General features: G+C 43.6%; 1 protein-coding gene across 1 annotated transcript in view; it reads left to right on the top strand.

The window, feature by feature from the left end:
• The window catches only part of LOC119657480, a 589,953-nt gene that overhangs the window by 489,915 nt on the left and 74,128 nt on the right, over window positions 1-25,910 (top strand). The window contains exon 4 of the mRNA XM_038064400.1: window positions 5,809-5,878. The gene's annotated coding sequence lies outside the window, so the exon portion shown is untranslated. The remainder of the gene's footprint in view (window positions 1-5,808; window positions 5,879-25,910) is intronic.

Consider the following 25,910-nt stretch of genomic DNA (forward strand, 5'->3'; position numbering starts at 1 on the left):
AAATAGTGGACAATTGAATTTGTAGCTACGTATGAGTAGAACTGTCATGCACTCAAGGTTTCACACATAGGAAAAACAGAAGAGTTTTTTCTCTGAAGTGTCCAGGTTCCAGTTTTGCGACTTGTTTAAACATTCAAATACTTTATCATTTGGTGTACTATTTGGAAAGGTTACGCCCGACAACCTCTTATGCTGCCTGCCCTGCACAACTTCAGTTCGCTTGAATAATACCACGTCCCTTCAAACAGATATGAATCCTTGCTGTTAAACGAATCGAAAAACATTTTCCTCCAGCACATCTGATGATTTTCATATTATCTTTATAAACGCAGGTTCAAGTGCAGGCGAACAGACTTAACCGACTGTGACTGTGCTTCCAGATTTTTCGGCTGAATCAGAATCCTAAGGTATGAATTGTCCCTGCTTTCGAGGGCAAGAAGCAGATAATTTATTTTAAATAATTTTTTGTAACCTTCAGTTAATATACCCATGGGAAAGGCAGCTTCAATTTTCTTTTGAAATAAACATACCAAGCGAACTTGTCTCTATAAATTGTAAGTTTCCTTTTCCCATCAACCCCACCGTTTTAGAGTATTGATTTTATAGTCCCGAGGAGCGATGCAGCGATGAAAAACACCCAAAATTCAATATTGGATCTTCCCTTTAGGAAAATATAGATACACATGTACGAATGTATACGTACTTGCTCTATATAAATATGGGCGATCACTCTGATCGTTAGGGCTGGGGATACATTGGTAATTGCATTTTTTATCGATGATACCCCAGCCCCTCGCATCTTTATTACCAAATACTGGTAATGATTGTAATAACATGAAAAATCGAAGAGGATACCCTGGGATGACTGGGTAAGGGTAATATAATAGTATCGACGTCGTAAAGTGAAATGAACACCGTCGCGACAAGTGTGTATTAAACGGGAAAAACGACCTTCTATGAAGTAATAAATAAAAAATTCTGTTTCGTTCCTAGATACTGAAGTGTAAATTAGACGATAAGGAAAAGGAATATCAATTTTTTTTCCTTATACTTTAACGGCTTGTATGACCTGGCTGAATATTATTCCACTCATTTCCATAATAGCATTCGGAATTTAGAGAGAGGAAACGGTAAAATTCTGTACAAGGAGAATGGAAAATTTAAATTCCCTTTCCATTCGGAACAAAGTGCTTGAAAGCGCAGTGAAATTGTAGATCACATTGAAATTTCTTTTTGGGGGAGGGAGGAGTGTTATGTGGCCTTAAAGAAATTTTGCTTTCAGGTTTGAATTATGAAACACGTACCCTGCAGTATAGTAAATGGAGGAGGAGAACACAAGAGAATGTTTGATTCTAATTGTAATAAATAACAAGACGAACAGCAGAATTTTGAATTTCATTATTCAAAAATCTAACAATATGAAATTCACTCCTTCATGTGACTGAAGATGCGCGCAAATTAACATTCCACTTTTGGAAAGTTTGTGTTGAGGAAGTCGGCTTTACTTCCACGCTTAGGATCTCAACTTAGGTCATGACTGTCTGTTTCGCCTTTATTGAGGTCGGGGCTTATACAAAATTAAACGAAAGCAGCAACTTCCCTTTAAAACCATGATCCCGTTTATAGAAAATTCAATGAAATGCCATACATTGACCTAGATCTTGCTTTCGACGAAGGAAAATTTCATGATTTCTATCTATTTCAAGCGAACAAGGGGTTGGAGCACGTAACTCCCGTGGATTACTATTAAGGTAGATTTGTATCCGCAGACACTCAGCTCTTTCATAAAAAACCCCTCCAACTATCCTATGATATGGCTATTTAGACAATTTCCTCCCTGCGAGGCTTGTTTTTGCAAATCTATAAATGCCTGCTAAAGAGAGAGTGCAGCTTTGTCGCTAAAACAGACCTGTCAAAGATATTTTCATCTTAAGTCCGACAGATGCATTTGAAATTTAGAGTCGTCTCTTCCTCTGCAAATAGCTAACCCCACCACCACTGATATTTTCCAGGCAATTATTTTCGAAGGGTAGGCTGGACTTCTAATGGAACAAGAAGTCCTAGCAGAGTTTTCATGTCCTTTTCAATATACAATAAAAATGCTACTTGCCCCAAATTCTCCACCAAAGATGTCCTCTGTCGAATTGAATTTAATTTTTCCACTTGTCACTAGAACAAGGCAAAAGGGTACATGGCGTAGGGACTATTTGAGATGTATGATATCTGCCATGTAATGGTACAGAAGGGGGGAGGGGATGAGATAAACACTTTCGGAGAAAAGTATGTTCTGATTTACCAAAGTAAAATCGATGCAGACATGGTATATGAATTTCTTGTTGAGATTCAGATATTTTGATCATAAACTTGGCAAGTTTTTTTTTTGGGAGTTGGGTAGGCGAATGCGTTTACGCACAGAGTGTCGGACTCCCGCAACAGCACGCTGGCGGACTACCAACTAAACACCTCCCTATCATCAGAGAATTAGCCTGGAACCGTTCGACACATTACTTCGCGCTAGCCCTCCCGTTCTCCCGGCTTTGGGAGCCTTCAAGTCAGGGAATTCCTTTCACCAACGGGAAGGGAGGGGAGGAAGGGAGTTGTTAGTTCAGGGAACCCCTTACCGTCCGATCCTTCTGCCGGTCGAGTTCAATCTTCTTCGTAGTAAGAAGAGCCCGAACATAATGCGCAATACGATTCCAGCTGCCAGCGCTCTTCAGCATCTCTCTGACAATGTTGTCTGGAGAGAGCTCCCCAGTGTGCATATAGCTGCTGGCGGAGGCCGTCCCACCTCTCGCAAGAGAAAAAGGTGTGTTCAGCGCCATCCGCCACTCCATTGCAGAACACACAATCAGGAGATCGCGCCTTCCCAACCCTGTGCAGGTAAGACTGAAAACCTCCATGCCCACTTAAAAGTTGGTTAAGGAAGTAATCAATCTCAGTAATCAATCTCACCACTCGCAAAGCTCCCTGCCTCTGCATTTGAACTAGGTGTTTACGATGCACCTCCTTGCCAAGGGCATCAGCCCATACCTCTGCACCATAGAGAAGGACGGACTGCGTTGCTCCCATGAGGAGACGTCTCCTAGTTGATATAGGGCCGCCGACATTCGCCATTAGCCGACTCAAGGCCGCGACTCCTGCTGCAGCCCTGTCCGCGGCTGTTTTGATTTGCTCGAAGAAGCTCATCTTCTAGTCGAGCATTAAACCAAGGTATTTAATCGCTGGTTTGACTTTATAGTCAACTCGCCGATCAATATTGGACGCAGGGTCGGGATTCTCCTTCTGGTCAGGATGACTACTTCGGTTTTTTCCAGCGCAAGGTTGAAACCGTGAGCAGTCATCCATCCGCTTACCCGTCGCGTCAATATGCCAAGTCTGCTTTGCGCCTGTTCAACAGTGCGTCCGGCAACAAGTGTCGCAACGTCGTCTGCATAACCGACCAGGCGCGACTCTTGGGAACTTGGCAAATTGGCAACAGGAGATAGAAACTTTTCAAACTCATGTTGATCTTTGGCTTGAGCGTGATGAAAACGGATGGTCAAGCAGTCGTTGGAATATTTCGGCAAAAGAAGAGGAGTGAAATATACGAACGAAATATAGAAATGGCAGTTATCAACAACGCTCTTTCTTGTGTGTAGGAATAATGACAGTTCCTTGCCAAAGGCAGGAATAGGTCCGATAAATCATAAGGACCAGATGTGATAGGGGAAGATAGTCGCAGAGAGGAAATGACACAATCTAAGAAACAGTTTCCACTCTGATTGGGAAGATGAAAAGTAGGACGAAAAGCTGTACGAAGATGATCCCAAGCCGGGAAAGTAGTAGCGATGAGCCACTGTCTGAATAGCTATGTTACACCCAGGTGCGATATTTTAATAGTGCCCGAGTTTACTTTGTAATGAAAAAATTAGATGGGGAGATGGTCAGCCGACCGTTCCTTCTGGCCGGAGATGACCAAGAGGGGAGAGCATCGCAAAAACCAAGAAAGTTGATCTACCCACATAAATTGTTGTTCCATCCACATAAATGTTTCGTCTACACGTACTTGCTTGCCCTCTATGCAAATCAGGCCCGGGAATGTGGGAAGGTTCTATTGAACAGTTCCAGCCACAAAAACTTCACATATTCTTAACCGATGGGTAGGTAGGCATCAGGATCTGAAAAACCATCAATCGTGGGGAGGGTGACATCATGCAAACCTAACGAAAGATCAACCTGCAAGCTAAACTGAAGACAAAAAAATATAACGCCTCGTCGGGGCGTGTGGAGCTGTAAAACTCTGGACCGGAGTGCCGCGATCGTCAGGGAGGATCCAAGAAAGATCGCATCCTCAATCGTGGCTTCTCCTCCTACGAATCTTCAACCAAGTGCCCCCTTTGAAGTTCTTGTCCTGCTTTGGTATTGTCAGGCTATTATATTGTGCTGTGTGCGGGTCTAGATAGAAAGCGAAGAAGAAGTCAAATCGAAAAGTTTATTTTCGATTCATTTCATTATATTCAAAACACAAACCAATTATAATAAAATAACCAAGAGTTGATGGGGGCAGAGGCGGTGCCTTCAGTAACGCTACGAAGCACTGTGGGTAACAGTTTCAGTGCTCGCCGAAGGACTCTCCTTCACCGTCTAGCTGAAGTTTCCGCTGAGGTTTCGGGATGAACTCCAAATAGCGTGTATACAATTCCCGGAAATGAGTCCTTTGCATAGGCCAGGCTCTACGCATCTCCAACAACTACGAGATTTCTATCTCGAATGAATGATGAGATTACATTTCGACTATGTGCTAACATTGCAACTTCAATCACTCGTGTTTTGCGTCTGTTAGATTGCACGGTCAGAAGATTCGTTTTCGGGTTATTGATTTAGGTCAACGAAGGGATCCACCATGGAAAATTGCTAGGCTGATTCAAACCAGCTCTGGCAATGCCAGCAGACGAGTGAAGAATAAAATACTGAGTGTTTACCGGAAATAAGCCATCCCCAATGAGACGCCCATAGCATGTTCTAAATGCAACATACGCGAGCAACTAGCGGAATTTTTAAGATCACTCAACGAATCCAACCAGACGGTCCAGACAGTGCAGTTTTCGGTTACGAAAGCGAAATAATATTGGGGTTTACTTTGGGGACTACCCACCCAACATAGCATGCTGAGTGGATTACCGCGAAAAGAACCTGCCATTCCACTACGCCTGGAGTGAATTTTGCGGATGTTACCAACAGGCAAAGGTCTGGATCATGTGCAGAACTACTGGTACAAAAAGGTCACCAGTATACATGCTGGTAAAATGTTCACACTTTCGGCAATGCTCCATTTTTTCGCGACTCTTATGTGTTTCGCCAAACTTACGTTCCCCTTGGAAATAACGCAATTTTTCAAGGCTACATGCTTTGCAAGTTCGATCTGAAGACCGTCGATGTCGTTCCCGTCAGCCCAGCAGGAGCTTTTCGAGATTTTTTTCCACCTTCCTGCTTGCCTGTCCGATGTATGCTTTGTTCAAATAATAGCAGGAAGTCCCAGATTTGACCATTTGGTCAATTAAGTCCTTAGTATATCCCATAGAGTTTTCAGGTGGCTGTCCCTGTTGCTAAAAACCATATCCAAGTCACGCTTTCCCAGCAGGCAGGAAGATTCGGTTTAACCATTGGCCATTCTAGAAATTTGGAAAAATTGATCCTTTCGATTGTTTTGAAATTTTAACTGAACGTTTATAATTACGTACTGCATCGCATTATCAAACTCAACAAATAATCAAATAAATAAATATACAATGGGCACTTTTTAAAATTTGTTTTTTTTTTATCTTTCAGATCGTATACGCATCATTTGAGAGTCTTGAGACTGATTTAATATTTCGAATGACGTCGGAAGTCAAACCTGGTAAGTAGTTCAGTAGTTCAAGTTTGTTGGATAATTATTTAGATTGGGACAAAGTTGGGAGTTTCTCCGATATCCACAGGCTGAATATGTACTTTTTTCATTCAAAACAACCAGTGGTACATCAACCAAGCTGCTGTCGATTTTTCCAGCGTGCTTCTATTCCCCCCAAGACTTTCTAAGAAGCAAGCACAATAGCAAATAGTTCCAGAACGACCCAGTTGTCTGCCATCCTGGGGTAGTGGGTTCCTTAGCACGGAATAACCCCGGAATGGATTTGTCGCCCTTTATCAATATGTGACCCATCTACATTCACTTCTGTCTCCGTCGCATCCGTTCACCGATTTATTTTTTTGTTGGATATCGTCTCAGGTGAGAGTATATCGATAACATGACGTTGACATCAGTTGATGAAAGCGCTGAGTTATCGATTGTGGCAGAAACTGCGCTCGACGTTTTTCTGTGCATTCACACATATAGAAAGAGTGCGATGATTTGTTGGACCATGAGCGTTGATATTTATTCTGAACCTTCCTTCCACCTTTACCAAAGAAACATCTAGACAGAAAACGGATGTCACCATCATAACTCCTCGCCTCCGGACAAGGCAGAATCGAGAGCCTCAACGATAAGAAAAAGAAATAATATTGGCAGCAAGATGCGATCCAGGTGAGTTTGCTTTCCACTTCAATGCCCTAAGAGCAAGCCTAACGAGAAGGAGGTGGAAATTTCAATGAAAAATGGTATAATACTGAGGCCCACATAAATTTCACCTTAGACCTGTACAATTTTAACCTCGGGTCCGATTTTCTCGTATAATTTTCATTCCGGGTCCATATTTCCTCTCTAATGCGCCCTCCGTAAGCGTCGATGCACCCAGGCAGAGCATTCCACATATATTCTCTGTTGACGCTGTTTTAGGTCATAGTATATCTAATAGGTAGTATCTGGTGGAAATCTTCATGCGGGGGACTTTTACCCACTAAAACCAAACCCGAAACCCACCATCCAACCATCCCCTACCCCATGGAACCACCTTCAGGTACTACGTCACAGAACGGAGTTGCTTTATTACTTACTATGTTGGGTCTCATTCCATCTACCCGCGACAATCGTAATCGCGCCTTCCTCACCTCTTCCGCTCTTCGCAGTTTGGACCCTTCAAATCCTCCTGGTAAGCTACCATTCTTCGGATAAAATTTTCCTGTGATAGCATTTCACCTAGAGTTTTCTAGGTGTTTTTTTTTTCTTTCGCGAACCTTGAGCATTGGAAGAATGCGTGCGCAGGGTTCACCGGGACCCCATCGCAGTTTGGACCATCAGGTGAGGTGTCCAATTTAAAGCTATAGAGGTGTTGACGGTATCCTCCATGGCCACTGAGAAACTGGGTGAGATTATAACTGATCTCCCCATATTTTCTCTCCAGCTACTCCCTGACGTTAGGGATCAACCTGTGTGTCCAACGACCATCGCTATTACCATCTAATTATAGATCTTTCCCTAAATCCTTAAACATTACGAGCTACGTACAAATAGGACATTATAGGCTTGCATGCTTATATATGCACTGCAAAAAACCCTTTGTACCTGGAGTGTTTAGCTTCCTAACTTGTTGCGTTTAGCTTTCTAGCTTGTTTGCCTTTAGACGCCTGCTGATTCACTAGTAGATCACCATCTTTTTCTCGCACTCTATTATTTAGTGGCAGGTCGATGACGTTACGGTTAGGTTTCACCTGGGTCGCCTACGGAACCGTTGGGATGCCCGGTTTCAGTTTTTGCTTATGTACTCTTTGATCCTTCTGCGACCTAATGGCTCCACCATGTTTCTGATAACTTAGTGCTTATTCTTGGTAAACTAAAACAACTCAACTAATTTTGCTCCAAGCTACATGAAAGGAAGTTCCTCCATGTGAGCGCTCTGTTGTTTATGGGTCCTGGCCCAATCACCCTTCTTTAACATTCTGCCAACCATAGCAATTAATGTGGATTGTTCGACAAAAATTCAGCTTTATTCAGATTCAATCTGTGACCGCGTTGCATAAAACGATCATACCACTCTTGAGCAAATTGCTGGAGATCATTTTTGTTATTAGACGCTAGGAAAACATCATCTCGCTGGACGTTGGATGTCCCGTGTGAAAGTGTCCATCATCATCATCATTATCAACGGCGCAACAACCGGTATCTTAATAAGAATGTTCTGTCACTGCATTATTTCAGTTTATATTTGTATTAACATTATTTGTATTTTTATCACAAACGCCTTAAAAAAGTTATTAACAAAAGTAGCTAAAAATTTTCTAACTTGTAACGAATTAAATGAATCAGTCCTTCTTAGTGACGTTACGTGTGTATCCCGCCGCGGTTTGGAACAGAAGAGACCGACTTATTTCCATGTGGTCCTTACTGTCCCAACCAACGGCATTTTTTTCGCCGCTAATTCTCCACTCCCCGGGTGCGTTCCGAAAATGAGCGAGTGGAGAGTTTCGCACCATCTACCCGTCCGCATCCGCAACATTCGAAATAAATTTCGAATGTTGCAGATCCTGCCGCGCCACATCACTCCGCCCCCAGACGAAACCTAGGGGGTTTCGGCGACGGATCCCCGAACTTCGTTCGCCGTTAATCCACAAAGCGGACACGACGCTGCTTCGGGGCGCACACGGGTTTCAGCCTGGACAAAGAGACCGCCTTTTTGTGACCACCGATCTCGAGCTGGAAGAAATGCTCTCCCCTCTCGAGAACGCGGTACGGGCCCTCATATGGAGGCTGCAGCGGCTTCCGGACGGCATCCGTCCTGATCAGCACGTGCGTGCATGTGTCCAGTTCCTTGGGCGAACAAGCAGGTATGGACGAGTGTCGAGTGGGTGGTGGCGCTTTGATGCGTCGGAGATTGTCCCGCAGCAGACGCACCAACCCCGACTCCGTGAGACCCGATCTCTTGTCGAAGACCGGATCGCTTGGGAGTCTTGGGTTCTCCCCGCATACCAGCTCCGCGGGGCTGGCAGCAAATTCCTCTCGGCGGGTTGTACGAAGGCCGAGTAGGACGAGAGGCAAGACTTGAGTCCAGGACGGGTCGTCGCGTGCCATAATGGCGGCTTTCAGCGTCCGGTGCCAACATTCTAGCATCCCATTCGATTGCGGGTGGTATGCAGTAGTCCGCTGGCGTTTAAAACCCAGGAGTTTGCCTAACTCGGAGAAAAGGGTGGACTCAAATTGCATTCCCTGGTCAGTGATGACCACTGCAGGGACGCCAAAGCGCGGTATCCACTCTCGGCAGAGGGCTTTGGCACAAGATTGCGCCGTAATGTCTTTCAGAGGTATTGCCTCAGGCCACCGCGTGAACCTGTCGATGATTGTGAGGCAATACTTGTAACCGTGCGAGTCTCGCAAAGGCCCAATTATGTCGAGGTGTATGGTGTGGAAACGCTTGGTAGTGCGGGGGAATGAGCCCACTTCTTTCCTTACATGCCTGGAGACTTTACACTTCTGGCATGCGATGCACTCTCTGGCCCAGGAATTGATATCCTTGTTCATGGAGGGCCAGAAGTATTTTCCGGTGACTAACCGGTTTGTTGTCCTGATGCCGGGGTGCGCCAAGTCGTGAACTGCGTGGAACATTTCCTTGCGAAATGTGGCCGGAATGTATGGCCGAGGTCCCTTTTCCGAGTCTTCGCAGCAGAGCGAGAGGTTTGAGCCGAAGATGGGCAACTCCCGAAATTTGTATTTGGGGTTGGACTTGAGGCTCTGAAGTGCTGCGTCATCCACCTGCGCCTTGGCAATAGCCGAGAAATCGAGTGAGGCGGGGATGTTAACTTCGGAGACACGAGACAAAGCGTCAGCAACAATGTTGTCCTTCCCGGACACGTGCTGGATGTCTGACGTGAACTGGCTTATGAAGCTCAGGTGTCGAAGCTGACGAGGGGACGCTTTGTCGGGCTTTTGTTTGAAAGCAAAAGTGAGAGGCTTATGGTCCGTGAACACTGTGAACGGCCTGCCTTCTAGGGAGAAACGGAAGTATTTGATGGACAAGTACGCGGCGAGCAGTTCGCGATCATAGGTACTGTAGTTCCGTTGAGCGGGATTCAACTGTTTCGAGAAGAAGCTCAACGGCTGCCAAACTTGATCCACCTTTTGGTGAAGGGCAGCACCTACTGCGATGTCAGAGGCATCAACAAAAACGGCTAGGGGTGCATCTTGCTGAGGAAATGCCAAAAGTGTAGCATCGGCCAGTTGCTGTCGAGATTTTTTGAACGCGCGGACAGCCTCTTCAGACCACACAATCTCTCGTGTGTCTTTTGTTTTGGGGCCAGACAAGTACGCGTTCAAAACGGACTGGTGATGGGCGGCCTTGGGCAGGAAACGACGGTAAAAGTTTAGCATGCCCAAGAACCTCCTCAACTCCCTCACTGTTTTTGGACGCGGGAAGCTTGTGATTGCTTGCACCTTGTCTGGGTCGGGCTGTATTCCTTCAGAGGAAATGGAGTGGCCGAGGAATCTCACCTGTTGTTGAAGGAATTTGCATTTCTCAACGTTTAGGACTAAACCGGCCTCAAGGAGACGTTGAAAAATGCACTCGAGATGGGGTAAGTGCTCAGACTCAGTGGAAGAAGCGACCAAAACATCATCCAGATAGACGAAACAGAAATCGAGGTTTCGCAGGACTGAGTGAATGAACCTTTGAAAGGTTTGCGCCGCATTGCACAATCCGAAAGTCATTCGGGTGAACTCGAAGAGTCCAAAGGGTGTGCATATTGCCGTCTTTGGAATGTCTTCAGGAGCTACTGGGATTTGGTGGTATGCCTTGGCTAAGTCCAAGGTCGAAAAGATGCGGTAATTTGCGAGGTGATGCGCAAAGTCGTGGATGAGTGGAATCGGATATCGGTCAGGAACAGTCTGTGCGTTTAGCCTTCTGTAATCCCCACAGGGACGCCATTCGCCATTTGGCTTAGGGACCATATGTAAAGGGGAAGACCAACAGCTGTTTGAGGGCCTGCAGATACCCTGTTGAACAAGTTGTTCAAATTCTTTCCGCGCGATAGCCAGTTTCTGGGGTGGTAGAGGACGCACCTTTGAGAAAATCGGGGAACCAGTAGTATTTATGTGGTGCTGCACATTGTGCTTCACTGGTTTCGAGAGACTACACTCGGTAGTAATCTGGCTGAACTTTTGGAGGAGTGTCCGAACACGAGAGTCGGTGATGTCTTCCAAAAGAACGGAAAGGTTATTGTCAGCGTGAGATACCATTTGGCCCGACGAATTTAGGTTGGTTGTGGGGTCTATAAGGGACTTATTTTGCAAGTCCACCAGCAACCCATAGTGACACAAGAAGTCTGCGCCTAATATGGGGAAGCTGACATCCGCCAGGATGAAACGCCACGGAAACGTCCTACGCAAGCCAAGACTCACGTCCACTTGCCTGTACCCGTAAGTATTGATGCGGGAGGAATTTGCTGCCGCCAGTTTGAGGGGTTGTGGATATAGTTGATGATGCCGGGGTACGGGAAGAACCGAAACCTCCGCACCCGTGTCGACGAGGTAGTTGCGCCTGCTGAGGGGGTCGAAAATAGTTAGGCGACGTGGCGCTGCGCTCTGGGTGGCCGTCGCCAAGACCCCCCGCGGACCTAGTTTTTTGCGGTAGGCGCGAATTTACAAGGTAGCGTACATCTTGTCGCTTTATCTCCGAAGTTACGATGGTACCAGCAAATACCTTGGTCCGCAGGCTGTCTTGACGACCTGCTACCCGAACGCCCTTTTCGTGTGGCAGACCGTGAGCGAGCTCGCGATCTGGCACTCGAACGCTGAGCGTCCAACGTCGCCCGCATCTCGGCCGCGCTGGCCGTTAAAGCCGCTATTTCGCGCCGTAAGTCGCTCACCTCATCCGACTGTGGTTGAACGGCCGCTATGGTTGGGCGAACGTACACCTCCTGTACCTGGTCGGCCGTCGCTGCTAGTTCCTCCAAGGAACCGGAGACGCAGGCTAGGATCGCCTGGGTGCCCTCCGGGAGCCGACGCAGCCAGAGCGACTTGATCAGATCGTCGCCGATCTTGCTCCCACCCAATTGCCTCATTTCACGAAGCAATTGGCTGGGAGTTCGATCCCCCAACGTTAAACCCGCCAGCAAGTGGTCTAATTTTGCCGACTCGCTTGCCGACAGGCGCCTGATCAACTCGCTCTTGAGCTGCGAGTACGATGCCGACTTCACTACGTCGGACACCAGAAGTATGGACTCTTCGTCCAGGCCGACCACCGCGTAGTTGAAGCGGGTCGCGTCCGATGTGATGCCGGACATTTGGAACTGCGCTTCCAAATGCACGAACCACAGCTCGGGGTTCCGCTGCCAAAACGGAGGAACGCGTACGGCGAGGGCGGTCACTTGTGGGTCCGATGGGCCTGCCGCGTCTTTGCCGTCAAACGACATCTTGTTTCACGAGAAGCACGAGTTGTAATGCAGACGCGGTGAATTTATAACGAAACGCGGTGAATTTTACTCCGACACGGCAGGCCGCACCCACAAATGCACGCACGGACAGAGAAAATTACGACCGAAGCGGACGCTCTCCAGCGCAGACCAAAAACAGCACCAAGGAAATGGAGAACCCGCGATGCGAAACACCTCAACGCCGTCTTTTGCAGCTATTTCCTGCCCTTGGTGGCCTTTTCGTCGTGATGGTGGCGATGACTGTGGCGGCGGCGCTTGTGCGTTTTCCTAGACGGGCTCTAGTATCGGGGTCACCACTGTTCTGTCACTGCATTATTTCTGTTTATATTTGTATTAACATTATTTGTATTTGTATCACAATCGCCTTAAAAAAGTTATTAACAAAAGTAACTAAAAATTTTCTAACTTGTAACGAATTAAATGAATCAGTCCTTCTTAGTGACGTTACGTGTGTATCCCGCCGCGGTTTGGAACAGAAGAGACCGACTTATTTCCATGCGGTCCTTACTGTCCCAACCAACGGCATTTTTTTCGCCGCTAATTCTCCACTCCCCGGGTGCGTTCCGAAAATGAGCGAGTGGAGAGTTTCGCACCATCTACCCGTCCGCATCCGCAACATTCGAAATAAATTTCGAATGCTGCAGATCCTGCCGCGCCACAAGAAACTCCAGACATCCCGGTTTGGGCCGACGCCCACCAATTCGATATCCATAAAATCTGCCTGGCATCCTGGCCTACGCCATCGTTCCATCTCAGGGTCTGCCTCGTTTTTTTTTACCATATATATTGTCCTTATAAACTTATATGACACTGTCCATAGCAAAACCAAAGAGGAGTGGTGAAAGAGCGCTTCCATGATTAACACCAACAGAAATACGAAACGGTTTTGATTCCCCCGCCGCACTCTAAACTTTACTTTTCGGATCGTGGTAGAGCAATTTAGCCCAGTGCATGAGTTCTTATGACACTAGGTGTTGCCGCGGAGCATACTAGATTAGTGTGTATGGCTCATAGTCAGACGTCTTCTGTAGATTCAGAAATGTAATGTATTTCTGAAGATACAGAAATGCAATGTAAACAGGGCGACGTTTTTCAAGGTTCCTTCTTCAAAGTGTAACTACGCAGCCTGTCTTGTGTCAGTAGTTCCACAATTCTTGACAAACACTGCTTAATTGATTGGAATGTTCTGACGAATACGGTTGTCAAAGATGCGTTAAAAAATCTTGTTGATATAGGACAGCAAGCGAATCGGACGGTAATGTGAACATTCTGCTGGACTACCTTTCTTTTTAACGTTTTTGTCTGAAACAAAACCCCATTAGAATCGATTCAATATTTGTCTGGCCGTCTGTCTGTCTGTCACACCTAATTTACTCCTAAACGCCTGAACTGAAAATAAAATGGCTCAATTAGTATTTTCCGAAAGTGATCTTATTTCTGATATTAAGTGAAACATAGGGAAGTGAGCCCCCCCCCCAACAGATCTTTTTCTTAGAACTTATCCAACCCAAAACTTAGAAAAAAAAATCACAGTGATCTATCTAGGCCTCAAAATACATCCCGTTCCTTTATCTGCATAAATAAAGTTAATATTTATATATTTTGTAAATTCAACCGAAAATCCCCCTTAAGTTTATCCTAGAACTGCAAAATTTAGCGTTAGTTTGGGTGAAAATATAAGACAGAATTCTGGAGTTTGAACGCAATGCAACCATTAATAACAAAGTTATTGACAGTCACAGTATTGCGTGGACGTGTATGACGTCATCAGCATATGTATAAACTAAACTTATATCAACAGCGCGGTCCATGGAGGGTTTCACTTTTCTTTTTTAGTTATTTGAATATTAATATCAATTATTGGAGACAGAGATGCGTGTGTATATGTATGTTTCTAATTTGCGGGCGGTGTTTAATAAGATAGACGTGTATGCTTTCATGCGCAGAGTAAAGTGGGAATGCGTGAAAATCAATTTCAAGCACAATCTTTATGTTTTTAATAGGTATACACGCAATATTTTGCATTCTTAACTATGAACAAAGGCAAAACGTGCATAGAGAGCTGCGCACATAAGGTGGATACAAAACCTTCATACCAGAAGCGCCAAGCTTCCGGTATTTCAACTTGTTTCATAATGGAACTGTCGTGCTTTCTTGCCCGTCAGATGGTGTTCTACCTTCCTCAATAACCCGATTAAAGAATTCATTGGGCCACAGTATTGGGTCCCAGCTCTTCGCGCTCAGACGCGATGTCGTCAAGTCCCGTTGCTTTCGCCGATTTCATTCGTTTTATTGCTTCATCGACTTCAGTCGCGCTGACAATGGGTACTGCTCTAAATGTCGGCAATGCTTGTGGAAGTTGAGGATGAGCAAATTCTTCCGTTGAAATCTGCTCGAATATTGTCGAGAAACTAATGGTAGAGGCATTTCTTTTGACGGGCCTTCATTTGAACATCGTCATTCCACCAAACCGAGTATCTCGGTTGGTGAAGCCCTTACCAGACTTGGTGAACTCGAAGGTTGCATAGGCCACTTTGTGGATCGTGTTTGAAACTTAGTTCCAAGGTTCTTCCACATTTGTAATGATTGGTAATCTCGCAAGTGAGTTCATTTCTTCCTTTCCCTCGAAATCGTCACCATTTAATGCACGTTGTGCCAGTGCGACCCTCCTATGTTTTATCGGTGGCTTTATTCGCAGAATAGCAATCAAAGGCCGATGTTGAGGTGCAATGGTCTCATAGGGAGGTTAGCAGTCAGTCATGGTAGTCAGATCGGATCCACCTGTTACGCGGTGAAGAAGTGAATATTGCGATCAGTTCATATAATGGCGACCTTCACAAGCCGGTTATGAAATCATTCAATTTCCTTAATGGTATCACGGAAATCCTCTGGGAACACCATATTGAGTGTTTGGGCTACCAAAATAGAAAAGTTTATAGCTATTTTTACCGTGTTCGGATTCTGCATTGCAATTGTTGGTACCAGACCATCGGGTTTTTTGTAGAGCCTTACTTACGTCCTGCATCCGTCTATGTGCCAAGAATTTAGCCCATTTCTCGACTGAGGTGAACGCCCTAGCATTTTTCCGAGGCTTAGGATCTTTCAACACAATCATCCCGTTTTTAACGACATTGGATGCATTTTCTTGACCAACCTGTCATGGGACCTGCCACCAAGAGAGAGCAGGTAGGATTTGACATAGTAAAATTACCACAAATATACTTTATTAATCACTTTCCCCGACCTGAGAATTTTATTTTTGTTTTACTGATAGGAGAGGATAGGATACATTGCCTCAAACCTCCCTCTTTCACAGAGGTTGGAACCAGCATTCTATGTTATTAACATAGCGGACTTAATTATGGATACGTAGTGCTGGAAAATATTATCTACTTTGATGGAGAATAAAACACCTCACTTATTATGAAAATTCTCTCTCTGGTTTAGGAAAAAATGGCGACAGAAAAATTGCTTTAGAAGTCCATGTAGTATTTTAACTTAAATCTGCTTCAGTTTGGGGAACTTTTAACAAATTTTGACATACTTTGCATTTACAAAATAAAACATAGCTTCCAACGTCTCTGGTATAGATAGAATTTTGTAAGAGTCGTTGTCACTTTCTTCTGCAGTTTCACCTTCCTTTTGCTTAGCCGATTCGCTTTTTTTCTTGGCTATTTTTAGAAGAGGCTTTCAGGCGACGATCCATCGTTCGTACGGCAATTTTTCATAAGCTCAAAAGTGGGCTTCCTTTTAATTTCAGAAGTGAATCCGACTAATTTACCTTACCGATATTTTCCATTTTGTTTCTCTCCTTTTCCTTCTTTCTTATCCAAACTTCCCGTATATTCACAAAATTCAAGAAAACATTAAACATTCCGCTTATTTCGCTCTAATATACGAACTATATTTCGCACAGGCTAAGATTCCTCCTTGTAAACTAGAATTCTCGCCTTTTTTTGCACTTAATTTTCCTTTCCCGTTCATTAAAAAGTGTTTACTTTTCGAAAAACTCACTCAACACTCCAAAATAACTAAATTACTCAGATCCTCGACATTTACCATAATAAAAGAAATATCAAATATCTTTTAAATAATAGTTTAGCTGGGCAGATTTGCCTGAGTTGGTAAACCGAGTTGAAAGAAATTAGAATAACCGACATAGAAGAGATGCGCACTACTTCAAATAATCCTAAGAGATTAAGTCGAAACCTGGTACTTGTCTGAAGCATCCATAATTGCAAAGTAGAGATTTAATCTTATTAATTCTAGATGATATTAAAAATGTGGTGACTTACTCTGTCTTTGACATCCTAACATGGAAAGTTCACAAAGGAGCTTACAATTTATGCAAAATTTTCAAAATTAAAATAAACTTAACGAATGCCCGTTTGGAGTATTTTTGTTTACTTTAATTATTCATCATGTTTGCTTCTAGAGGCAACTTTTCCGGTTTAAATATTAAACTTTTTTATTTTTCCAATTCTTAACAAAGACGAGGAAACAAACATGAATCATTCAAGTTGCAACGGACTGAATCCGACTTTTGAAAGGACCTGTATGCTAAATAATTTCAAAATTTTCCTTTCCAGCTTCTCTTATATATTTTTTCATCGCTTAGCCTTATATATACTCAAGTTAGAGAAATTCTGTTCGTAGAAAAAGGTAATTAAATGGTGTAGGAAATTTAAAAACATCTAAATTTCTTATTAAGATATTTTTAAAACATTCAAAACACTGACAAAAACACGCTCTCCTAGAAAAATCTCGTAAGTGGTAAAGCAAACACATTCTTGTATTGATAAAGTACAACAAAAAACGGAAAAATACCCCGATTGTTATAATTTTCATTTCGTTAGTCTCGTTGCCTCATTGGCAATTATAACTAATCCATAATAATAGGTGTATTTATGCAAAATCAATTTAGAAATATGATTACTCTTGCAAATACATTTGCATTAAATATATATAGCACCAAAATTAGCTACATTCAACAAGAAATAATATAATATAGGCTAAGGAAATGAAAGTAAAAAAAAAATATTGAATAAATAAGCAAATAAAATTCAAAAGAAAAGACAAGTCGGGAAGCCGAAAGCTCCACGCTTCAAGTATAAAAGGCTTTGTGTTTCCATATGGGAGGAGCATAACACAGTTTTCCATTGGCTGATAGCATTGACCCGAGATATTTAAATCGCTTAGCTCTGTCAATGGCAGTAACCTGCCCAGAACTGCGCGATTTAAATATCGCGGGTCAATGCTATCAGCCAATGGAGAACAGCGTAGTGAAATTGCTTTACGCATTAACGCAGCCTGGATGAAGTGGCATTTCACAACTGGTGTTCTTTGTGATCTACATACCAGCGCACGTCTCAAATCTAACATTTACTGCAATGTCGTCCGTCTGCCGCTCTCTATAGTTCTGAGTGTTGGCCGATTATAAAAGACAATGAACGACGTCTTGCAGTAATGGGGACGAAGATGTTGCATTGCACTGGTGGCGTGACACGTTTTGAATATAGGCGATCGATATGGAGTTGCACCGATCGTGGAAAAACTGCGAGTGAGGCGTTTTCAATGGTGTCGTCACGTAATTCACGTTAATGAGAATCCACTTACCAATATTGGGCTGAACATCGAAGTCAATGGTAAGCAACGAAAAAGCCGGCCGAAACAACGGTGGCTTGATACGCTGGATAGGGATTTAAAACCCTCGCGAGTACATCCATATCAGGAATTTGATGAAATAAAATGGCGAAACCGATCACGACGAGCCGACGCCGCTTGTGAAAGGGACAAAGGCTGATGAAAAAGAAAAACATGTGAGGAGCGACGAGTGCACGACAGCTCCATGTCACATACAAAAAATTCCATACGAGTGCGTGTGACAGACAGACAAACAGACAGTGAATCGATTTTAATACACAAAACCTTAAAAAGGGCTAGGGAGAGTTAGATTCTTCTTGAATGGAATTTTTATATTTCACTCGAATGTTTTCGTTAACTATGACGTCAGTATCTTATTTGTATGGCTTAGCATGTGTTAATTCCCACGAAATTGATAAGTTCGAACTGCTATAACTTTGACACTAATAGTTGGATCTTCATGAAACTTGGCATGTGCATGCACGAGGCTGTCCTTTATGCAAAATTTAGAACACCTAGAATGAACTCAAGGGTAGTCAGTTTCTAAAAGTTAATAATATACTATTAGTAAATTTATTTGAGCAGACACCGGAATGGAATATCTCTCGAAGAATAGATTTTACATAAGTGTTTTACACAAAACCTTAAAAGGGCTGCAGATAAGTAGATTCTTCGTAAATGCGACTTTAATATTTCACGCGAATGTCAATTATTCCCGTTAATTATGACGTCAACATCTTGTTTGCATGGCTTTGAAGGCAGTTAAATCGTGCGAAGTTTGAACTGCTATAACTTTGGCGTTAATATCCACATTTCCACGATATATGAAATATTGCCCTCTATGCTGGTACAAAATTTGGAAGTCCTAGGATGAAGTGGGGTTTTTCAGTAAATTTCTAAATTGATAATATATTATGAGTAAGTTTATTTGAGCAGATATCGGAATGGGACATATTTTGAGGCCTATATTTCATGTAAGTGCACCACCCTGATTTTTTTCGGATTTCTAGGTTGGATAGTTTCCGAAAGTGAGTCCTGTCTCACTTCAAGTCCGTACATTTTAACTCCTCACTCGTGCACTTTGCAATTGCGACTAAACTAATATCAGTTGCAGAAAATACTAATCGGTGCCTTTTATTTGATACCCCAGATAACTATATCCGGTGAAAAACAATTTTTGAAACCCCTTTGAATGTATGGGGAGCCCCCTTTTAAAATCCACCTAAATGTATGCCACTCACTGTATGCTTGGGATTTCATAGTTCCCATCTGTTCAACAAATTTCGTTCGGATCGGTTTAGCCGTTTTGGAGAAAAGTCCGCATGACAGACAGACAGTGAATCGATTTTGATAACGTTTTGTTTTACACAAAACCTTAAAAAGGGGAATCAGTTCGGAATAAAAGCAAGACAATAAGTAGTAGAACAAGCAACAGAAAATATCAACGTAAATTCCCTCATCCAGAGCTCTGCTGATCACATACTCTTTCCACTATAAATATTGTCGATGATTGCTACGCCTATTCATTTCAACTCTAAAACAAATCGTCGTTTTGTACGTCACATTTTATGTGTCTGTTTGCACACAGCTCGGGAAATTCCGACCCTGGCTAAATAAGAACTTTTTCATTTGATATTTCAATTATTTGTCTTCTCAGTTGTTTCTCTGCCTTCTACTGGAATTTCATTAAATGTTACTCCTCCCAATGATTTTGTTGTGCCTTCGCCGAGCCACAAGTACTGTTGAACGCGAATTATTGGGAGATGTCACTTGACCATCGCCGTTTCCTCTCGGCTGTAATTTACGTCAATTCCTAGTTTGGGCCCACAAAAGTTACCTGAAGGGCCACTATCGTTGATCCTTCCACAAATATACTTAGCGCCAGTCGCAAGAAAATTCGAAACGGCTGGTTCGACGTTAAATGTAAGCTAGCAACGGAACGCAAGAATGTCGCATACTGAATAATGTTGCATTCTCACAGAACTTGAGCACGCGCAGAGACTTACCAAGAACTCCGACAAGCGAAGCCTGGGAGAACCAAAAAGTCTGTGACTTAGAAAAGTACAGCGAGCAACTGACCAGGCGCGGAAGTTTTACCAACAAGTCCGCGGGATGAAGCCTTACACATCTCGATGTTCATCCTACCGAGACAAAGGGGGAATCTAATTTCTGACAGAATGGGCATCTTGGAGCGATGGGTTGAGTATTTTGATTAACTGCTCAGCAACCAGCATATCGGAGAGCTGGAGTTTCCGCCAGCTCAAGACGATGGAATGCTGGCACCACCAAACACAGAAGAAACAGTCTGCGCAATCCACCGGCTTAAAAACCATAAGTCACCAGGAATCAATAGAATTGCAACCGAATTGGTTAAATATGAAAGTGACTAACAACACCAAGTGGTTCATTAACCGATACTCAAGTTGGGGATATTGGAGCGATGGGTTGAGTATTTTGATGAACTACTGAACAACCAGAACAGTTTCGAGTTGGAGGTCTCGCCAACTGAAGACGACGGACAAATACTGCCACCACCAAGTATATAAGGAACAGTCCGTACAATTCATCGGCTTAAAAACCATAAGTCACCAGGAGCCGATGAAATTACAGCCGAATTTGTTAAGTTTGGAGGCGACCAATTACACCAAGTGGTCCAATAATTTGTGCTCAAGGTATGGGACACCGAATCTATGCCTAACGACTGGCAACGAGGCATTATCTGTCCCACATACGCAAAGGGGGATATCAGTGCAGCAATTTTATCACGTTTAGCACGTGTATCACGTTGCGGAGTACTATCTATAAGATATCCTCCGCTATCTTGGCAGGTCCGATAACCCCATACACCCAGAACATCATTGGCCCATACGAAAAAGGCTTCATTCCAGGCGAATCAACGAGAGATCGGATTTTCCCTCTGCGGCAAGCGATGAAAAACTGTTGGCGCTGCCTCCGCCAGCCCGTCTGATTTCAGATATGAGATAGAGAATTTCAATATATATTATTTCCAACGCACTATACAGCAGATTAGACTCTGCATGATACAGCGCTTATCCACGATTTTCACCAGCCAGTGTGGAAAGGGACGGAATTTCCTTTCACCTCGAATGCGAACTTTTCTTTTCTCCGCCCACTTCTTATGAAATGTTACCAAATTTCCGTCCGGGTGCTTTTGGTTATTCGATTTAAGACCTACCAAAGCGCACATTACTGCTGATTGATGCTCCCGATTACCTCGCGAATGATGATGACTAACTCGAACCCGACATACGTGGAGAATGATTGGTGTTAAAGTCACTCAACCGGAAAACTGTTTTCTCAGCTCCTTTGACGTACTCTTAAATACTATTCCCAAAAGAAATAATAAGGAGATGGTGTAATAAAACTCTTTTTTCCCTCCCTTCTAGCTACAAAAAAAAAATAATGCTGTGTTGTTAAGGCAAATTGTATAAGAAAAAGGACTCTGCTAATCTCACGGCAAATTTCCCAATTCTTCCTCACAGAAGTAAATAGTCTAACTGCCGCCAAAATTCAGACGCTTCAGCTGTTTTTTAAATCATCAGTTTTCCCACGGACGCAATTTTTTCCAGTATTTGCGACGTGTGAAACTTTCATCATCATCATCAACGGCGCAACAACCGGTATCCGGCCTAGGCCGGCCTTAATAGGAAACTCCAGACATCCCGGTTTTGCGACGAGGTCCACCAATTCGATATCCCTAAAAGCTGTCTGGCGTCCTGACCTACGCCATCGCTCCATCTTAGGCAGGGTCTGCCTCGTCTTCTTTTCCTACCACAGATATTGCCCTTATAGACTTTCCGGGTGGGATCATCCTCATCCATACGGATTAAGTGGCCCGTCCACCGTAACATATTGAGCCAGATTTTATCCACAACCGGACGTTCATGGTATCGCTCATAGATTTCGTCATTGTGTAGGCTACGGAATCGTCCATCCTCGTGTAGGGGGCCAAAAATTCTTCGGAGGATTCTTCTCTCGAACGCGGCCAAGAGTTCGCAATTTTTCTTGCTAAGAACCCAAGTATCCGAGGAGTACATGAGGACTGGCAAGATCATAGTCTTGTACAGTAAGAGCTTTGACCATATGGTGAGACGTTTCGAGCGGAGCAGTCTTTGTAAGCTGAAATAGGCTCTGTTGGCTGACAACAACTGTGCGCGGATTTCATCATCGTAGTTGTTATCGGTTGTGATTTTCGACCCTAGATAGGAGAAATTATCAACGGTCTCAAAGTTATATTCTGCTATCCTCATTCTTCTTCGTGTTTGACCAGTGCGGTTTGATGTTGTTGGTTGATTCGTCTTCGGTGCTGACGTTGCCACCATATATTTTGTCTTGCCTTCATTGATGTGCAGCCCAAGATATCGCGCCATTCGCCGCTGGCTCGATCTGGATGAAGGCAGTTTGTACGTCTCGAGTGGTTCTTCCCATGATGTCGATATCGTCAGCATAGGCCAGTAGTTGGGTGGACTTGAAGAGGATCGTACATCTTGCATTTACCTCAGCATCACTGATCACTTTCTCGAGGGCCAGGCTAAAGAGGACGCATGATAGCGAATCCCCTTGTCGTAGACCGTTGTTGATGTCGAATGGTCTTGAGAGTGATCCTGCTGCTTTTATCTGGCCTCGCACATTGGTCAGGGTCAGCCTAGTCAGTCTTATTAATTTCGTCGGGATACCGAATTCTCTCATGGCCGTGTACAGTTTTACCCTGGCTATGCTATCATAGGCGGCTTTAAAGTCGATGAACAGATGGTGCAACTGTTGTCCATTCTTCAACAGTTTTTCCATCGCTTGCCGCACTGAGAAAATCTGATCCGTTGCTGATTTGCCTAGAGTGAAGCCTCTTTGGTATGGGCCAATGATGTTCTGGGGGTATGGAGCTATCCGGCCTAGCAAGATAGTGGAGAATATCTTATAGATGGTACTCAGCAACGTGATACCTCTATAATTGCTGCACTGTGTGATATTTCCCTTTTTATGTATGAGACAGATAATGCCTCGTTGCCAATCGTTGGGCATTGATTCGCTGTCCCATACCTTGAGCACAAGTTGATGAACCACTTGGTGTAACTGGTCGCCTCCATATTTAACCAATTCGGCTGTAATTCCATCGGCTCCTGGCGACTTATGATTTTTTAGCCGGTGAATTGCACAGACTGTTTCTCCTAAACTTGGTGGTGACAGTATTTGTCCGTCGTCTTCAGTTGGCGGGACCTCCAACTCGCCGATGTTCTGGTTGTTCAGTAGCTCATCAAAGTACTCAACCCATCGCTCTAATATGCCCATTCTGTCGGAAATCAGATTTCCCTTTTTGTCTCGGCAGGATGAGCATCGAGGTGTATAAGGCTTCATCCTGCTGACTTGTTGGTAAAACTTCCGCGCCTGGTGGGGTTGCTCCTTGTACTTTTCTAGTTCACAGACTTGTTGGTTCTCCCAGGCTTCCTTTTTCCGTCTGTGAAGTCGCTTCTCCGCTCGACGGAGTTCGTGAAAGGCTCTGCGCGTGCCTGCGTTCTTTGAGAAAGCAACATTACTCGGTATGCGGCATTCTTCCGTTCCGTTGCTAGCTTACATTCATCGTTAAACTAGCCGTTCCGACTCCGTTTGCGGCTGGGGCCAAGTATGCTTGTGACCGTATCCATGATAACGTTCTTCAGGTGATTGTGAAGATCATTTGTTGATGTTTCATCTCCAGGTCCTCTGTTATTGCAGTTGCAGTTATTGCGGTATCCATTTCCCTGTTATAGGTGTCGCGGAGGGTTGTGTTGTGGATGGCTTTAGTGTTCACTCTCACCTGATTGTCAGAGAGGATTCTAGGTGGTATTGTTGATCGAGCTCGGAGCACCATGCCAACGAGATAGTGATCCGAGTCTATCCCTATATGTTCTGACATTCATCAAGGCTGAGAGGTGGCGGCGTTCGATCAACACGTGGTCAATTTGGTTGAAAGTGGTCCCGTCTGGAGAGGCCCACGTATGTTTGTGGACCGCTTTCCGCGCGAACCAGGTACTTCCAACAACAATTTCGTATGACCCTGCTAATTGAATAATCCGCAGTCCGTTATCATTTGTTTTTTCGTCTAAGCTATGGGAGCCAACGTATCGCCTGAATACGGGCTCCTTCCCTTCTTGACTGTTAAAATAATCAAGTATGATTTTGATATCATATCTGGGACAGGCTTCGAGGTTTCGTTCTACCGCCTCGTAGAAGGTATCCTTCTCCGACTCTGTAGTCTCCTCTGTAGGGGCGTGAACGTTTATGAGGCCTCATAAACGTGGGAAACTTTAAACGACAAAAATCCCAACTTTACTCCTTAACTTCCCTTTCTCAGCCTTCTTTGTTTCCCATTCGCAACTCTTAAACTACAATAGAAATATATGCGCGCAGCGGACAGTGCTTTTAGAAAAAAACAATTCTTTCATTTGTCATTGTCTCGATCCCGCTTAGTTTTCCTGGCCGTGAACTCCAGAGTTCTCTTCCCAGCAACATACTTAGTAGCGTTGGCGGCAGATAATTCCCCTCTGTCGCGATCACTTCGCATGAATTCATTCAGTAATATGCAATATGCGGCGAGATTTAAGGTAATAGCATTGGAAGAGAATTGCTCAAATCAAAAATTAAATTTATAAAGATGTATATTTAGATGAAGGGCAGGACGGGTATAACTGTTTTTTTGCGCACATTTCTCCACCCGTATGTTCCTTCAAATTCAGCATATTCCTTCATATTTTTCTAAACTACAAGACATGCGTACATATTACAGGCATAGATTTTATTCTCACCCTAAACAAACTGCCTATTACCGAATATGGTACACATTCTTGCATATATCAATTGATCGTACTTATATTTCTGGTTTACTTCATGCACAAAAGTGTACATATATATTGTACGTATATAGTACGTATATTGAATATCGTCGTAATATATCTATCTGGATTAACAAAAACTTAAAATTAAATATTTCTTTGTGACCCCCTATCCATGTGAGCTCACTTTATTGTGGTATTGACGAATTGATATGGGATGCTGACGTCATACACGCTGTAGAATGCATGAAATTCACAACGAATGGCAAAGTTTCACCCTTAGTAACTTTGTTAATAATAATTGGATTTTCTTCAAACTTGACTGAATTGTGCCTTATGTCGTCCTTTATACAAATGCAAATGCATTTTGTAGTTCTAGTATGAACTTAAGGGGGTTTTCCGGCTAAATTGTTAAAATATGCTAATATACTATTACAGATATCGGAATGGGATGTGGGGATGGGCCTAGATTCTGTTTAGATACACCTTTGTGATTTGTTTTTCAGATTTTTCGGTTGGATAGTTTCTGAGACCTGTTACATTTTTTGTCTGTTATATTTTGAGTCCTCACTCCTTTACCTTTTACTCGATATCAAATGTGGGGCCAGTTTCGAAAAGCGTTAATTGAGCCCTCACATGACTATATTCTGTGAAGAACAAGTTTCACCCTCCTTTCTCATATATGGGGACCCCCCTCAAACTTAACACAAAACGGTGCTATATGTAAAGGGATCATCAAACCATACGCTTTCACAAATTTTTGTGACAATCGTTCCAGCCGTTTCCAAATAAATCGAGTGTGACAGACATATAGACAGCGAATCAATTCTAATAAAGTTTTGTTTCACACAAAACCTTGAAAAAGGATTAATGGAGCAATAAAAGGGATAAAGCAAAATAGTCAGGCTAAAGGAATTATTATACATTAGGGAATGCAGGAAAAGCCGATTCAAATCCGCTCCGTCGCGAAGCCACGGCCACTACACTCTATAACAGTAAAAATAGAGTTTCCATTCCTGGGACCAATTTTCCGTTATCAACTGCTACTGTCCACCATTAAAATTTATACCATTATAAACGGGATACCCTGTATAGTATCCTAACCAAAAGATAGTCTGCGTA

Source organism: Hermetia illucens, chromosome 5 (genome assembly GCF_905115235.1).
Source record: "Hermetia illucens chromosome 5, iHerIll2.2.curated.20191125, whole genome shotgun sequence".
Classification (NCBI taxonomy): Eukaryota; Metazoa; Arthropoda; class Insecta; order Diptera; family Stratiomyidae; genus Hermetia; species Hermetia illucens.